Here is an 18077-nt window from a genome sequence, read left to right on the forward strand (position 1 = left end):
CAACAGTAACTAACAGAGCAAAAGGAACAGACAAAATGTGATCAAAAACGCATCCAAGATAGATACGTAGATCTCTGTCTTAACATGTGGTTATGAAATGTCTTGGTTTGATGTCCGGTCACAACATAGCTATGCATCTTATTGATCTTATTAGCAAAGCGCCAAAAGGAAGCTACCCACACCAGTTACGGAGTAGAGTGCAGAGTTGAGTTGTTGCCATTATGTGAAGAAGACACATGGAGATTGTTGTACAATCTAAACGAAAAAGATGTATTGGTGAAGTACATTTAGAGAGGAAAAACCTAGTCCTATCTATCAGCTACATAATGAATAGGAAGGGAGAGAGAGATGTTTCCATCTACTCTCTCAGAGGAAAGGAAGAGGAGTGACTCTTGACTGGGAATAGCTGAGGAGTCGAGGCAGGGGCCATAGAGGAGAGGCAAGCAGGGACAGGTAAGGAGGCCCTCACTAACTACCTCCACGCCCAATACCCCAAGTGGTCATTAGGAGAGCTGGTGCAAAAGGTCGATGCACTGGAACTCCATCTCCAACTCTAAGAGTAGTAGCTTCTTTACAGTAAGTGCAATTTCTGACCTAATTCCAAAGGAGCATGGAAGTCTGTTGTGCAGAGTTCTCTCTCTCTCTCTCTCTCTCTCTCTCTCTCTCTCTCTCTCTCTCTCCATCATAGTTTCATGGTCAGCATCAAAACTTCCATATGATCTAGAAAGCTGGGTTTTGGAACATGTTCATGACCATCTAACTAGCCTGGGACAAGTTTACCCTGTAGCAGAGGCCTGTACAGAGCAAGCCAGGCTGCACATGGGATATCTCAAGCTCTTTGATGTGGCTTGTCATGCACAGAAATCATGCTTGATGTGGAAGAGGGGAGTGGACTTCAATGTTCTAATCAAAGAGCTGCATCTGAGCTGGCACAATACAAGTGCCTGTTGCTATTCTCTTAGAATGAGCCAGCCCTATTGGTATCCCAGGTATATTTTGGTGTACTTAAGCTTTGCCCATATATGGCAACGATTTTCTGCAAGCAAATCAGAGTGTGAAAAGTCAGACCAGATATTGGTGCTCACCAGGGAGCTGCTGCTGAAAACGGCCTCCAAGGATCTGATCTCCATCTTGTTGCTAACACTTAGAAGCATTGTGTACATGTGACAATTGAACTGGGATTCTCCATGTCTCCTTCGAATGGGCTTGTGGAGATTGACAATGTGGTTGCTGCATTGTAATTTCACCGAGTACACATGCGCAAACCCAGTGAAGGTCATTCACTTCAAGGAGGCTGTTGTTGGGCTTTGTGATTATTTAGCAAAGCACCAAGGAAGCTACCAGGCACTGGAGAAGATCCTTTATCTTCTGCTTCTGGTGGAGAAGGAATGCCCCTTCTGGTTGTGGTACAGATTCTTCGGGTTCACGGTCTGGCTCTTGCATCGTGAGACATCTTGCCTCTTTCACCTGGATCTCTGGCACAAGTTCTGGCACATCATCCCTAGTTGGCCCTTGTCTCTCATCAAAAGACACCACATTGCAGATCCTGACCTCTCCATTTGTAGGATCAAGGGTTCTCTATCCCTTTTGGCCATGCGGATATCTAACCAAGACTCCCAGTTCACAGTTGCGATTGAGTTGGGTTCTCCTGGCCTTTGGGACGTATGCATAAGCTTTCTATCCAAACATTTTGACATGCTTTAGAGAGGGCTTGTGCCCAAGCCATCGTTCAGATGGTGTCTTGTCTATTGCTTTGGCTGGCAATCTGAGTGGCAAGGACTTAGGAACACATGGGAAGCTGCCATCTCCTGAGTCAGACCATAGGTCCATCTAGCTCAGTATTGTCTGCACAGACTGGCAGCGGCTTCTCCAAGGTTGGGAGAAGGTTGGGGTCCACCCTGGTTGCATATGAATGGGAGGCTAGCACTGTAAGAGATTCCCCTTAGGGGATGGAACCGCTCTGGGAAGAGCAGAAGGTTCCAAGTCCCCTCCCTGGCTTCTCCAAGATAGGACTGAGAGAGATTCCTGCCTGCAACCTTGGAGAAGTGGCTGCCAGTCTGTGTAGACAATACTGAGCTAGATGGACCAATGGTCTGACTCAGGAGATGGCAGCTTCCTATGGTTCTATGACATCAGAATGTATTAGCTCCAAAGGACACTGTGACTGTCTGTGCAGAAAAGCTGGCTCTCACCCCTTGATTCAGTAAGCAACACTGACCCCTTGTGGCAGCTTCTCTGCATGACTCCACTTTAAAGTCCTTCCGAATGCCATTTCCCCCAAGCTCATTTATCACATGGATTTGCCTATGTGCTAGTCTTTTCGGCCATATGGTCGAACAGTTCTTGTCTTTGCATGAGGCTGCAAGCCTGGCCTGTTCAGTTACACAGTCCAGTTGAAAAAGCACATCTTTATGCATATAGGCTATATATATTATGCATCAGGAAATCATCCTTCTTAGCTGATGTAGCAAACGTTGTCTTGCAAAGTCACTTTGCAACTTTGATTGACTCCATCTCCCACAGAGGTCAAGTTACTCTCCATATCAGGGACTAAGAGGGCATCTTGGATCAAAATCTTTTCCATTTCCCCATCCAATTGCTTACTAGACAGTTCAGCAGTTCCTCTCCTGGATGAATAACTATTTTTCCCATCAGCAAACCAAACAGCAACTTTGTCATTTTTGTCTAAATCTATCAACAGTTGAGGGGAATTCAGGATGTTTGGGGTAGCGCCTGACTCAATAAGAAAACGATTCCTCTCATTCCTGGTTGCTACAATGAAAGACTCTCTCTCTCTCTCTCTCTCTCTCTCTCTCTCTCTCTCTCTCTCTCTCTCTCTCTCTCTCTCTTTCTGTTTCCCGTTCTTTCAATCCAACCTGCTGTTTGCTTCTCTGTCTGTGAGAAACGGGTATCCTCCTTTCTATTGTGTACACAGACTGTCAGTCATCTCTGGAGCTATGCTGACCAGAAACAGACTTCCCCAAGTCTTCAAACGTCATCAGGCAATGGCTGTGCTGTTAACCATAATATCAGTTGTCAGCTCTACAGCCCTGTGAAAGCAATGTAGCTGCAGCTTATAGCAGCGAGCAATGTTGGTATCCAAGCAGTTGTGGAAAGCTAAACAACACTTGAGATTGACCCTCATGGTTGCCCACTCGCCCTTTTTAGGACAGGGAACTCCCTCTACTTGTCAACCTGATGAGCTGGTGAGGACTCAGCCGTTAAGAGTTCAGAAAACTTTTGCTCTCCACCGGAAAGAGACATCCCACTTCTCAGAGAAGTTGAAGGTCACCCCTTCAAACCTGCACATACACTTCACTCAAGCCATTTCCAGACTTCTCTTCCTTGGGTGTGCACCCAAACGGACCAACTCCAGCATCCATGAACTCATTCTTCTACCTGAATCTTGGACCCTCCAGGTATGACTGATGCATTGCCTCCAAGCAGGTTTTGAAGTAGGACTCCAGAGGCAGCATGGAGAAGACAAGTGGCTGCCTCTCTGTGGTTGACTGCTGCACTATTACGTCAGTAGCCTCCTCCCTCCTTCACTTCCACTGGGTCTCCTCCTCTCCAAGCATGGGAAGGAGAGCCCTGCTGTTCCCCAAACAAGAGGGTCCAGAGGGAAGCCAGGCAGCTGTTCAGAGCTTCCTTCCACTTGGGGCATCAGCTCTTGGCTTTGAGACTCAGAGGGAGGGAGGGAGAATCCTGCTGCTGCCTCTTCCGCCACCCTCTGCTGAATAATGCCAAAGTCAGCGATGAAGAGGCAGAGTGGAGAAGGCTAAGCAGCCACCGACCTGCTCCACGCTGCCTCCTGGCAGGCAAGTGACAGCATCGCCACACTCTGGAAAGAGCAGAGAGCAGTGGCCAGAGGGCAGAGCCAGCAAAGTGATGTGTGTCCCCTCAGGTGAGAATCAGTGTCAGGATTGCGCTGAAGGAATGAGTCCCCGTGTCGTGCTGAAACAAGAGCATATCCCAGCAACCAAGGTGGCTCTCGGGATGAATGGCAGTGGGCGGAGGTGGAGGGGTCTGCTCTGAGGGGCCTGTGGTGGTTTTGCTTTCAACATGGTGGGGAAGAGAGTCCTCTGATTTCTCAGATCAACAGACATATGAACAGGAAGGGTGAGGTTTGGAAGAACTTCTACTACTAGTACTACTACTACTACTATTGATATACTGCTTTTCGACACAAGTTTCCAAAGCAGTTTAAGTGGAGTAAGAATCAAGGAATAAAGATGGCTCCCTGCCCCCAAAGGCTCACAATCTACCGAGAAACCTAAGACTGACACCAGCAACCACCACTGGAGGGTTACTGGGCAGGGGGTGGGTAGGGCCAACTGCTCCCCCGTGCGGCCTCTGTTCAATAAAGAGAATCAGCCCTTTGAAAAGGTGCCTCTTTGCCCGCTTGGCAGGGGATGCCTCCAAGTCCTGAAGCAACCACTAGAGGCAAGAGGACCAATGGCCATTGCTGAGGCTCATGACACATCCTCTTTTATGACACCTCCGGGGCTCAGCTGCTCTTTGTGGGTGAGTTAGGCGAGGAGGGAGGAGGCGAGGTGGAGAGGAGTTGGAGAGATAGCGAGGAAAGAGTGTATTAGAGAGTCCGTTTCTGTTTCTGTTTCTGTTGATCCATCTATTTATTCATCTATTTGTTTATTTATCCATTTATTGATTGATCTATTTATCCATTTATTTATCCATTCAGTGTTACAGTTAGTGTTACTGTTTGTTATTTTGTTGCTTGTTGTTTGTTTGGTGGTGGTTTTGGGAGGGATCTAGGAGGGGAGGGAGGGACAGTCAGCTTTTAGTAAGAGGAGGGATAGTTATTCAGCGAGGAAGAGTTAGACAGGGAGGGAAATGGGGGAGAAGATGAGGAAAGGCTTCTTTGCACGGTTAGTAGGATTGCATAACAGCTTTGCCTTGCTCCCTCTGTTCCCGGACAGGTCTGACTAGAGACCCATTCTCACCTTCTCCCTGCTCTCTTCTAGGTTGCGAAGAGTCTGCAGATGCTGCAGAAAGTTCTTTAAGACCTCCCCCAGCAGTGACTCCGAAAAGGGCAAGCCCCCCAGAGGGAGGTTCTGGCCACGAAGCAAGCGGGTTGAGCCGACTCCAGCGCCACCTCCAACTCCCTCAGGGGGCACCCCGGCAGTCTCGGGAGTCACCATCGGTGAGGAGGTGCCCCAGGCTCCTGGCGAATGGTTGGGACTGGGGCTGACTCTTTGGGGAGTGTGGGACAGCTGGTGCTTGGGAGCCCGGGAGCCAGCCTGAATGCCAACAAAGGGAATTCACCTTGCTTAATTCCTCATGGGGATTCAAGTCCTGAATCCCCCCTCCCTTCCCATTCTTCTTCCCTTCCAGGTTTGACAACTATCCAGGAGGAAGTGGACAGAGCTGAGGTAGGGAACCATTGAGGAGAGCGCCTTCCTCCACAGAGCTCAGGACATTCCTGTGAGAGGCATTTCTTCCATCCGGGATCTGGGAGCACCCACTCTATGCTCGGGTCCTTTTACCAGTTCTGCACTCTCCCTGAGAAGCAATAGCTGCAGAATATTCCATGGAGCGGGTGGTGTCCCCAGAAAGGACTTGAGAGCAGCCCACCAAGTAAGGGTGCCCGCTCCATTTCCAGGAAGGCACGGAGAGTCCTTCCATCACTAACAGTTCAGTGCTTCTAATTTTCAGGTCATCTTCAGCTGGACCCAGTTCCTGTACGCAGTAATAGAAGACGTCAAAGACATCAGGTCGCAGGGTGGTCAGCTTCTGACCGATGATAAGGATGAGGCTGTGGAAGCCGTACTGGTGAGTGAGATGTGGCATAGAATGGAAGGGAATGCCCAAGCGAGGGCTCAGTCCAAAGTGTGTGTTTGGGGATGGAGCTATAGCAAGGAAGTCCGTGGGTAGTGACCACCTCTCTTCTGCTCTTTGATCTCTGCCAGGAAATTATGGAGGATGTCAAAAAGCATCCGGACCCTGGGTTCCTGCTGCGGTTAAGCCTGGACGCCGTCACGGAACTCACGTATGCTTATAGCCCACGGGGATTAAATAGGAGGGGGTTGTGTCAGGAAAGGGCAGTGGCAAACCAGGCCAGATCTGTAACTGGATCTCCCCTTTCCCAAAAGATGGCCATTAATGTGAAGGTTTTTCTTTTAGAAAGAAATCTTCTTAAGTACTATGGCCTTTTGCGAACCAGGGCCTCCCCAGACGGGGACTGGTCATTTTTGGAAAAAAGAAGGGAACCATCACAGACCTGTCGTCGTTTTTGACGCTTGCTGGGTTGCCATGTTACTCTTCTCTAGAGGAGCTTCCATTGGCTGGATCACCAGCCCTCCTCACACTACGAAATCTCATCTTTCTCCCTCCAGCAAAATGAAGCCGCCTATGCCCTTCAATCTCAAGGCAGCAGTCCTCAACGTGGCGGTGTCCGGGCTGAACCAAGTGGACCCAGGGACCCAGGTAAATTCTTCTTGGGCTTTTTTCTCTTGCGAAGAAAACGTGATAGCACTGTCAGTACCAGTGATTTTTCAATGTTGTATTCTCAAGACCGGTTGTGTCTCCTACTCATGACTGATCTTCTCTTTCCCCCCTCGAAGGAGAACATGGCATCCTTTAAGAAGATGCTCAGGGGGCTGCTGGAGGAGGCCCCCTCTGTCTACAGCACCATTGGCATCTTGAAGGTAAGCGCAATGAAAGCCCTATTGGGACGTTAGGTAGTAGATGCGTGCAGGTGTCTGAACGCTGGTACGTGCGTGACTGTAGTTGTATTTCTTTTCAAAGTGAACCTGGGCACGGGCCCCTCACAGGCCTGGTACAGAGAGGGAGTGTCAAGCAGTGCCTCTATTCAACAGCATGTATGAATTGCAGTCCCTGTGTCCAGATCTGCCCCTGTGCACTCTCCACTCGTGGTCCGAGTGTGCAACATAAGGTGTGAATGGGGCTTCTATCTTCATCCTCTCCCACATCCGAACGTGGTCTGACAGAAAGAGGCAGCAGACCCCATCCACTTGGTGTATTCAAGATACATCTAGGTCACTTCCTTATTAGAAGACAACTGGCTGAGAAGACAGAGAAAACCATCACTCTCATAAGCAACTTTCAGAAATATTGATCAACTTTAGAATTGACTTCTAGAATTCTGAATGACAATTCAGAAATATGTCAACTTTATTGTGGGGGGGGATGTTTATATGGAATTAGATCCTCCTTCGACTCCTTTGGGACGCAACCAAGGGATGTTCCTGTAGTGGAACAAATTCCTTCCGGGCTTAGCTCTCAGTAGCATGGCAAGGGATGATTTAGGCCAGTGCGATGACTCTGAGCTGCTGTTTCAACCCACAGGAGCTCCACAGGTATATTGAATCAGAGGAGCCCCGGCTGCAGGCTCTGGGCCGAGAAGCCTACGTCTACGTCCTGCAGCATGTGGCCAGACTGCCCAATGTGGAAGTAAGTACCCTGCTGTGGACATGGCTTGGCTCTGCTTCAGCATCCTCTGGGACCCCTTGTCAGCTTCCAGGTTCAGAAGAAGACCTCCCATTAGTCCCTGGTCACACGGGGGCAGCCTGGCAGCACACTTGCTGGAGAGGGGCTGTTTCCACTGCGGCTCACCGAGGAAGAGGAGGAACAGGACAGAGCTGTCACCCGCCCCCACCCCATGTCTCTTCTGGCTGCCCAGTGCCCAGAAGAGCCACACTCCATCTTTGGGAATCCTCAACTTTGTTCCCAACTGGATCATCTTCAGTTCTTCACTGCTTTGGATATGGTGTCACACTGACATGAAAACAACATGTCCGTCTTTATTTCTACAGCTGACCACACACAAGGCTCTCTTGCGCATTGAAGATGACTTGACTCATCATTTGATTCAAAGCACCATCAAAGGTAATGCCAATTTCCAGGGAAGTGGGGAGGGCAGAACTGTCTCCTTGGAATCCCAGAATGGGCCTGGGTGACAAAGGTCATCATTCGTCCAAGGAGCCCCAGTTTTGCTCTGACCTCTCTGTGGCAGGCCTCCCGAGTGGGCATGTTTCAAACTCCCAACCCCTCTCACATGGGCAAACACGGTTCTTCTTGGGAAAGTCCTTGCAGCTAAAGTGCGAGGTCTGGAAGCCATGCTTGTCTTCCGCTTTGGCAATCCCAGTGCAAAAAGTGACCCATTAGAACTGTGGTCTCTACTCTATGACCCCTGATCTGACTCTTCCGCACTTCCTGTGCTGATGAGTCTCAATCCTTCCTTTCCCGATCAATCAGGGCGGCTGGAAGGAAGGGCACGGCCCGCTCCCCACCCGTTAAATGTGTTGAAAGTTGCTCTTTATGGAAGGAGCGGAGGCAGCAGTGCCCGGGCTGATGCCTTGCCTGCACAAGCTCCAAGCGATGTGCTTGCATGATGGCCAGTTTGAAGAACTACTCCGAGAGAGAGAAAATAAGATTCCAGGATCAGAGTTCCAGTATCGATTGATTGATTTTATTGAACGTATTTATGTAACACCCGAAACGTATGTCTCTGGGAGGTTTACAATAAACAGTACACATGAAAGAAAAATAAAACATGAAAATCGTTTATTGTCCTTGCTTGGTGTGAAAATGTGAAAGACACCAATTTTTGTATGATACTGAAAACAAAATCCCGCAATTAATACATCCTTTATTGGCTCTGTTGGGCAAAATGAAGAAAGCATCTCAAAAGGGAAAACCTCTTCTGGCCCTGACTTCCTGATGGGGGAAAGAAGGGCTGGATAAGGGGCGCTTCTTGGCCATGCTGGTGATGGACTTCCTGGCCCCTGCTCAGCGGTCGCTGCAGCGGTGCTGGCGAGAGGGAAGACAGGGAATGTGGTGGCACTCACGGCAGGAATCAGCTGGACCTGCTCGGCTGCTGGACAGTGGAGCGCCACAGGATAGATCCAGCCCACGGACCCTGAGTTGGACATCCCTGTTCGAGGTTGTTGTGTCTTATAGACAGGTCAGTAGAGTTGAATGACGTCTTCCCTTTCATCTATGGGCCAGATCCCATTGGGCTGTACATTGGGTAGTGAGGTCTTGCAGTCTCATGCCTTCACAGGTATCTTGCATGGTTGGCTTCGATGTACTGGAGGGCTTCACACGGTACACGTACCCTGAGTTGTTTGAACTCGGTCCAACAGAGTGTGGATTTGGAAAACAGGGACCTATGTAACATAAAGGGGAGGAGGGTTAATGCAATGCAGTTTTTAAAAAAGCCTTGCCATGAACTGGAGCACAACTTCTTATGATGCTGTTATTTGGAAGAACTGCATGCAGACAGCACTGTGTGTGCTGTCAGCCTCAATTCTGTGTGTGCACCGACAGCCTAAATTCTGCCACAGGCAAGGTTGAGTTCTGCGATGGGATAACTGGTGCAAATTAAACCACTTCCCATTATTTCTCTCACTTTGAACAAAACTATTGTGCTTCTGTTGACTATAGGAATGGAAAGGGAAGGGTACACAGCCATGAAGTTGTGGCCTCTGGACACTGGAAATCAACAACAACAACAACAACAACAAATATTTCTATACCACTTTCAACAAATGTTTCCAAAGAGGTTTACATAGAGAAATCATATATAAATGAGATGGATCCCTGTCCCCAAAGGGCTGACAATCTAAAAAGAAACCTAAGAGTCACTGGAGGTGCTGTGCTGGGGGTGGATAGGGCCAGTTACTCTCCCCCTGCTAAATGAAGAGAATCACCATGTTAAAAAGGTGCCTCTTTGCCCCGTTAGCAGGGTCCTTCAGCATTCAAGGTCCAGGGGTCCTTCAACAGTATCAACATCCTCTTAAGAACCATTTGCGTACCTTTCTAAAATCACAGTGCCTAGACATTGGCTTTTTGTTTCAAAGAGGGACAGAAAGCTGAGACTCAAGAAGCTGAATTCTGTAAGCGGATTCTGAAGACATTTTGGCACTTAAAAATGCTGAAAATGGTCCCAATAACTACACAGCTCTGAACAAGATTCTTCTGCCATCCATCCTCTTGCAGTCAAAGCTCCACATGATTGACCCTTCCAAGAGAATTAACACCTCTTTGGGAATATCCTTTTTTGTATGTATGAGGGCAAGTTGGGTTCCAGCATTTTTCAAAAATGGTAGGGCATGCTATTCAGTTTAGCCCTCCCTTTCTTGGCTCCAGGTGCTGAAAGAGCTTCAGGTACTCCGAGGGAGACAGAGGCCTGGGATCTCCAATTGGATCGGAAGGTGTGGAACCCCATGCGATGTCCAGAGCTGTTTCAGCATCTTCCTCTGAGGCGGATTCTTCAGTTCAGGAATTTGGTGGTAGAGGGTCAAGGTCCGGCTGCTTAGGTGGTTGAGTTCTTTGATCTCTTGACTGAGACCAAGACCGGCAGTGCTGAGGAGAATGTGATCGGGACCGAGCGTCTGGATGGTCCAATCTCCCCGGATATTGGTTTCGATGTGGAGCCCAAGAGCAAGGGTGAAGATAGCGTCCTCTATCACCAATGCCAGATCTGTCGTCGAAGAAGTTAGTGGAACAATCGGGCATGATCAGATGGAGAGTAGTCTCAGTGTCGAGGTTCTCAGTAGCAATATGCCAAATCCTATGGGATAGTGTTTTGGAGAGTACAGATGGTGAGGGGATTCCCTGTGGCCCGGAGAGCGTTGGTATCACGTAGGGTCTCTTCTAGATCATTGGTATCGTGCAGGAGACTCTTTTCAGTCCGGAGGTGGCCGGTCTTGAGAAGATCAGCTAGTGTTGATGGTATCATGCTCCATATGTGCTTTGTCGATGTCACCTTCAGGATCGGAGGGTGATCTTGGTGTGACTTCTCTGGGGTCTCCCTTGTTGGGAGTGGAGCGGTCTCTCGAGTCTATGTTGGGATGGTAATGATCCCTGTCTTGGCCTGGAAGTCACTGTGCAGACTTAAGGTTTGTAGATACCCAAGTCAGCTTTTTTGGAATCAGAGCTGATGACCGAGACTTTTTTGTGGACTTTAGGCAGTAGAGATATCAGGGTGGGAGTGACGAGCTTCACGGGCCACACTCTATTGGCAGCACAGTGTAGTGTGTGCATTGGCTGAGGAATCTTTTCATTCGTAGTTGGTGAAAAATGCTGAGAATAGAAAGAAATATAGAAACACTTGATTTAGTTAGGATGCACATTCCAAAGTCCTGGGGAACCCTAGAAAAGGCTCGGTTTTGGGTCAGCACCAGCTGAACCAGTGGCAACTGCAACCAAACCTCCCCAGATGATCTGAATAGGCAGCTGCAGGGTTCATGAAGAAGGTAGCATTTCCTTTAATATCTTGGGCCCAAGCCCCAGAGACCAGCCTGGCTGCTGTATTCTACATACATTCAGCATACTACAGACAAAAACTGCCCAAAGTGCAGTGCATGGCACTAGTGCAGAATGTCACTAGCATATGCGCCACTGTTTCCAGCTGGTCTATCTCCAGGAATGGACGCAGCTGGCGTATCAGCCTAAGCTGATAGAAAGCCCTCCTGGCCACTGCCTCAACCTGAGAGACCAGGAAGAGGCTTGGGTCCAGAAGTACTCCCAGACTACATACGGGCTCTTTCTGGGAGAGTGTAACTCCATCCAAAACAGGCAGATCTAAGCCACTTCCTATGTCCCAACTTCCCAACATGCGTACCTTTGTCTTCCTTGGATTGAGCCTCAGTTTGTTCTCCCTCATCCGGCTCATCACGGACTCCAGGTAAGTCTTTCGGGAAGTTAGGCCATTACCTAATGAAGTTGAGATGGAGAAAGAGGTTTGTGTGTCAGTATATGGATAACACCCTGCTCCAAATCCCGGACGATTTCCCCGCACCGTTCCATGTAGATATTAAAAAGCATTGGAGATAGAATGGAGCCCTGTGCAACCCCATACAATAGCTCTCCTTTGGAAGAGCAACAATCTCCAAGCAACAGCATCTGGGACCTATATGAGAAGTAGGAGTGGAGTCACTGCAAAGTGGTGCCTCTCACTCCCTACCCCTCTCCCTACCCCTTCAGGCGCTCCAGGAGGTGCCATGATCCACTGATATCAAAAGGATCGGCTGAGACATCCACAAGGATCCACAGGCTCACACTCCCCCTGTCAATTCCCAATTGGAGATCACCCAACAGGCCAACCAAGTCCTTCTCAACCCCATAGCCCACCCGGAAGCCATTTTGAAATGGGCCCAGATCATCTCCTTCTTCCAAGACTCCTGGAGCTGAGATGGCACTACCCTCTCAATCCCCTTGCCCTACCATGGGAGGTTGGAGACAGGCCTAGAATGGGATCCAATGCAGGTTTCTTCAACAGTGGTCTAATCATGGCCTTCCTGAGGCAAGGAGGCATCCTGCCCTTCCTCAGAGAAGCATTAATGATGCTTCCAAGACCTAATCCCATCACCTCCTTGCTAGATGGTATAAGCCATGTTGGGCAAGGATCAAGAAAACAGGTTGTCAAGTGAAGTCTCCCAAGCAGCTTGTCCACATCCTCCGTGCTCACAAACGGAAAATGATCCAATTTCACTGTGCAAGAGGAGCTGCCGGACACCTCCACAGTAGGCTCTGCACTACATGTAGAGTCTAGTTCCATTGGATGAAGAGAGTTTTTATCTGCAAACATCTCTTTAAAATGTCAAAGTGGGTAACTGATGGATCCAAATACTCATTCAAGGGAGGAGGGTCATGTACTAACCCTTTCACAACCCGAGACAACTCTGCTGAACGTGAGCTTGCAGAAGCAATGCGGGCAGAAAAGAACTGCTTCTTTGTGGCACGCATGTGATTGATGGATGGAGTGCTGTCAAGTCGGTGTCAACTCTTAGCGACCACATCATTTTGATAATGGAAAGTCAAAATGTTCATAATAAAAACGATTTTGCCATCCCATGAATTCTTTGCTTTGCATCAATATTGGGTTTCTGTATCATGTACCTTTTTCACATTAGAAGTAATATAGCTTCTCCTGCTAACTTGGCAAAGAGGTACCTTTAACTTGGTGATTCTCTTTATTTAGCGGGGGAGAGTAACTGGCCCTATCCACCCCCAGCACAGTATCTCCAGTGACAGTTGCTGGTGTCTGTCTTATGTTTCTTCTTAGATTGCGAGCCCTTTGGGGACAGGGATCCATCTTATTGATTTATTATTTCTCTGTTTAAACCTCCCTGAGCCATTTTTTGGAAGGGCGGTATAGAAATAGAATAAATTATAAAAAATAAATACTTCCAAATTGGATCTATCTGGTTTCTAATGTCAGAAAACGAAATTAGAGCCAAAGAACATGTTTCCCATTTCAGGAGTAACCTGAAGGGTGTCTGTAAGGTGAGATTATTCCACTCAAATTCCCCAAACACACACTTTGGACTGAGCCCTCGCTTGGGCATTCCCTTCCATTCTATGCCACATCTCACTCACCAGTACGGCTTCCACAGCCTCATCCTTATCATAGGTCACCTGAAAATTAGAAGCACTGAACTGATAGTGATGGAAGGACTCTCCGTGCCTTCCTGGAAATGGAGCGGGCACCCTTACTTGGTGGGCTGCTCTCAAGTCCTTTCTGGGGACACCACCCGCTCCATGGAATATTCTGCAGCTGTTGCTTCTCAGGGAGAGTGCAGAACTGGGAAAAGGATCCGAGCAGAGAGTGGGTGCTCCCAGATCCCGGATGGAAGAAATGCCTCTCACAGGAATGTCCTGAGCTCTGTGGAGGAAGGCGCTCTCCTCAATGGTTCCCTACCTCAGCTCTGTCCACTTCCTCCTGGATAGTTGTCAAACCTGGAAGGGAAGAAGAATGGGAAGGGAGGGGGGATTCAGGACTTGAATTCCCATGAGGAATTAAGCAAGGTGAATTCCCTTTGTTGGCATTCAGGCTGGCTCCCGGGCTCCCAAGCACCAGCTGTCCCACACTCCCCAAAGAGTCAGCCCCAGTCCCAACCATTCGCCAGGAGCCTGGGGCACCTCCTCACCGATGGTGACTCCCGAGACTGCCGGGGTGCCCCCTGAGGGAGTTGGAGGTGGCGCTGGAGTCGGCTCAACCCGCTTGCTTCGTGGCCAGAACCTCCCTCTGGGGGGCTTGCCCTTTTCGGAGTCACTGCTGGGGGAGGTCTTAAAGAACTTTCTGCAGCATCTGCAGACTCTTCGCAACCTAGAAGAGAGCAGAGAGAAGGTGAGAATGGGTCTCTAGTCAGACCTGTCCGGGAACAGAGGGAGCAAGGCAAAGCTGTTATGGAATCCCACTAACCGTGCAAAGAAGCCTTTCCTCATCTTCTCCCCCATTTCCCTCCCTGTCTAACTATTCCCCCCTGAATAACTATCCCTCCTCTGACTAAAAGCTGACTGTCCCTCCCTCCCCTCCTAGATCCCTCCCAAAACCACCCCAAACAAACAACAAGCAACAAGCAACAAAATAACAAACACTAACACTAACTGTAACACTGAATAGATAAATAAATGGATAAATAGATCAATCAATAAATGGATAAATAAACAAATAGATGAATAAATAGATGGATCAACAGAAACAGAAACAGAAACGGACTCTCTAATACACTCTTTCCTCGCTATCTCTCCAACTCCTCTCCACCTCGCCTCCTCCCTCCTCGCCTAACTCACCCACAAAGAGCAGCTGAGCCCCGGAGGTGTCATAAAAGAGGATGTGTCATGAGCCTCAGCAATGGCCATTGGTCCTCTTGCCTCTAGTGGTTGCTTCAGGACTTGGAGGCATCCCCTGCCAAGCGGGCAAAGAGGCACCTTTTCAAAGGGCTGATTCTCTTTATTGAACAGAGGCCGCACGGGGGAGCAGTTGGCCCTACCCACCCCCTGCCCAGTAACCCTCCAGTGGTGGTTGCTGGTGTCAAACTTAGGTTTCTCGGTAGATTGTGAGCCTTTGGGGGCAGGGAGCCATCTTTATTCCTTGATTCTTACTCCACTTAAACTGCTTTGGAAACTTGTGTCGAAAAGCGGTATATCAATAGTAGTAGTAGTAGTACTAGTAGTAGAAGTTCTTCCAAACCTCACCCTTCCTGTTCATATGTCTGTTGATCTGAGAAATCAGAGGACTCTCTTCCCCACCATGTTGAAAGCAAAACCACCACAGGCCCCTCAGAGCAGACCCCTCCACCTCCGCCCACTGCCATTCATCCCGAGAGCCACCTTGATTGCTGGGATGTGCTCTTGTTTCAGCACGACACGGGGACTCATTCCTTCAGCGCAATCCTGACACTGATTCTCACCTGAGGGGACACACATCACTTTGCTGGCTCTGCCCTCTGGCCACTGCTCTCTGCTCTTTCCAGAGTGTGGCGATGCTGTCACTTGCCTGCCAGGAGGCAGCGTGGAGCAGGTCGGTGGCTGCTTAGCCTTCTCCACTCTGCCTCTTCATCGCTGACTTTGGCATTATTCAGCGGAGGGTGGCGGAAGAGGCAGCAGCAGGATTCTCCCTCCCTCCCTCTGAGTCTCAAAGCCAAGAGCTGATGCCCCAAGTGGAAGGAAGCTCTGAACAGCTGCCTGGCTTCCCTCTGGACCCTCTTGTTTGGGGAACAGCAGGGCTCTCCTTCCCATGCTTGGAGAGGAGGAGACCCAGTGGAAGTGAAGGAGGGAGGAGGCTACTGACGTAATAGTGCAGCAGTCAACCACAGAGAGGCAGCCGCTTGTCTTCTCCATGCTGCCTCTGGAGTCATACTTCAAAACCTGCTTGGAGGCAATGCATCAGTCATACCTGGAGGGTCCAATATACAGGTAGAAGAATGAGTTCATGGATGCTGGAGTTGGTCCGTTTGGGTGCACACCCAAGGAAGAGAAGTCTGGAAATGGCTTGAGTGAAGTGTATGTGCAGGTTTGAAGGGGTGACCTTCAACTTCTCTGAGAAGTGGGATGTCTCTTTCCGGTGGAGAGCAAAAGTTTTCTGAACTCTTAACGGCTGAGTCCTCACCAGCTCATCAGGTTGACAAGTAGAGGGAGTTCCCTGTCCTAAAAAGGGCGAGTGGGCAACCATGAGGGTCAATCTCAAGTGTTGTTTAGCTTTCCACAACTGCTTGGATACCAACATTGCTCGCTGCTATAAGCTGCAGCTACATTGCTTTCATAGGGCTGTAGAGCTGACAACTGATATTATGGTTAACAGCACAGCCATTGCCTGATGACCTTTGAAGACTTGGGGAAGTCTGTTTCTGGTCAGCATAGCTCCAGAGATGACTGACAGTCTGTGTACACAATAGAAAGGAGGATACCCGTTTCTCACAGACAGAGAAGCAAACAGCAGGTTGGATTGAAAGAACGGGAAACAGAGAGAGAGAGAGAGAGAGAGAGAGAGAGAGAGAGAGAGAGAGAGAGAGAGAGAGAGAGAGAGAGAGAGAGAGAAAAGTCTTTCATTGTAGCAACCAGGAATGAGAGGAATCGTTTTGTTATTGATTCAGGTGCTACCCCAAACATCCTGAATTCCCCTCAACTGTTGATAGATTTAGACAAAAATGACAAAGTTGCTGTTTGGTTTGCTGATGGGAAAAATAGTTATTCATCCAGGAGAGGAACTGCTGAACTGTCTAGTAAGCAATTGGATGGGGAAATGGAAAAGATTTTGATCCAAGATGCCCTCTTAGTCCCTGATATGGAGAGTAACTTGACCTCTGTGGGAGATGGAGTCAATCAAAGTTGCAAAGTGACTTTGCAGGACAACGTTTGCTACATCAGCTAAGAAGGATGATTTCCTGATGCATAATATATATAGCCTATATGCATAAAGATGTGCTTTTTCAACTGGACTGTGTAACTGAACAGGCCAGGCTTGCAGCCTCATGCAAAGACAAGAACTGTTCGACCATATGGCCGAAAAGACTAGCACATAGGCAAATCCATGTGATAAATGAGCTTGGGGGAAATGGCATTCGGAAGGACTTTAAAGTGGAGTCATGCAGAGAAGCTGCCACAAGGGGTCAGTGTTGCTTACTGAATCAAGGGGTGAGAGCCAGCTTTTCTGCACAGACAGAGTCACAGTGTCCTTTGGAGCTAATACATTCTGATGTCATAGAAACATAGGAAGCTGCCATCTCCTGAGTCAGAACATTGGTCCATCTAGCTCAGTATTGTCTACACAGACTGGCAGCGACTTCTCCAAGGTTGCAGGCAGGAATCTCTCTCAGTCCTATCTTGGAGAAGCCAGGGAGGGGACTTGGAACCTTCTGCTCTTCCCAGAGCGGTTCCATCCCCTAAGGGGAATCTCTTACAGTGCTAGCCTCCCATTCATATGCAACCAGGGTGGACCCCAACCTTCTCCCAACCTTGGAGAAGCCGCTGCCAGTCTGTGCAGACAATACTGAGCTAGATGGACCTATGGTCTGACTCAGGAGATGGCAGCTTCCCATGTGTTCCTAAGTCCTTGCCACTCAGATTGCCAGCCAAAGCAATAGACAAGACACCATCTGAACGATGGCTTGGGCACAAGCCCTCTCTAAAGCATGTCAAAATGTTTGGATAGAAAGCTTATGCATACGTCCCAAAGGCCAGGAGAACCCAACTCAATCGCAACTGTGAACTGGGAGTCTTGGTTAGATATCCGCATGGCCAAAAGGGATACAGAACCCTTGATCCTACAAATGGAGAGGTCAGGATCTGCAATGTGGTGTCTTTTGATGAGAGACAAGGGCCAACTAGGGATGATGTGCCAGAACTTGTGCCAGAGATCCAGGTGAAAGAGGCAAGATGTCTCACGATGCAAGAGCCAGACCGTGAACCCGAAGAATCTGTACCACAACCAGAAGGGGCATTCCTTCTCCACCAGAAGCAGAAGATAAAGGATCTTCTCCAGTGCCTGGTAGCTTCCTTGGTGCTTTGCTAAATAATCACAAAGCCCAACAACAGCCTCCTTGAAGTGAATGACCTTCACTGGGTTTGCGCATGTGTACTCGGTGAAATTACAATGCAGCAACCACATTGTCAATCTCCACAAGCCCATTCGAAGGAGACATGGAGAATCCCAGTTCAATTGTCACATGTACACAATGCTTCTAAGTGTTAGCAACAAGATGGAGATCAGATCCTTGGAGGCCGTTTTCAGCAGCAGCTCCCTGGTGACCACCAATATCTGGTCTGACTTTTCACACTCTGATTTGCTTGCAGAAAAGCTTTGC

Source organism: Hemicordylus capensis, chromosome 7, assembly GCF_027244095.1.
Source record: "Hemicordylus capensis ecotype Gifberg chromosome 7, rHemCap1.1.pri, whole genome shotgun sequence".
Classification (NCBI taxonomy): Eukaryota; Metazoa; Chordata; class Lepidosauria; order Squamata; family Cordylidae; genus Hemicordylus; species Hemicordylus capensis.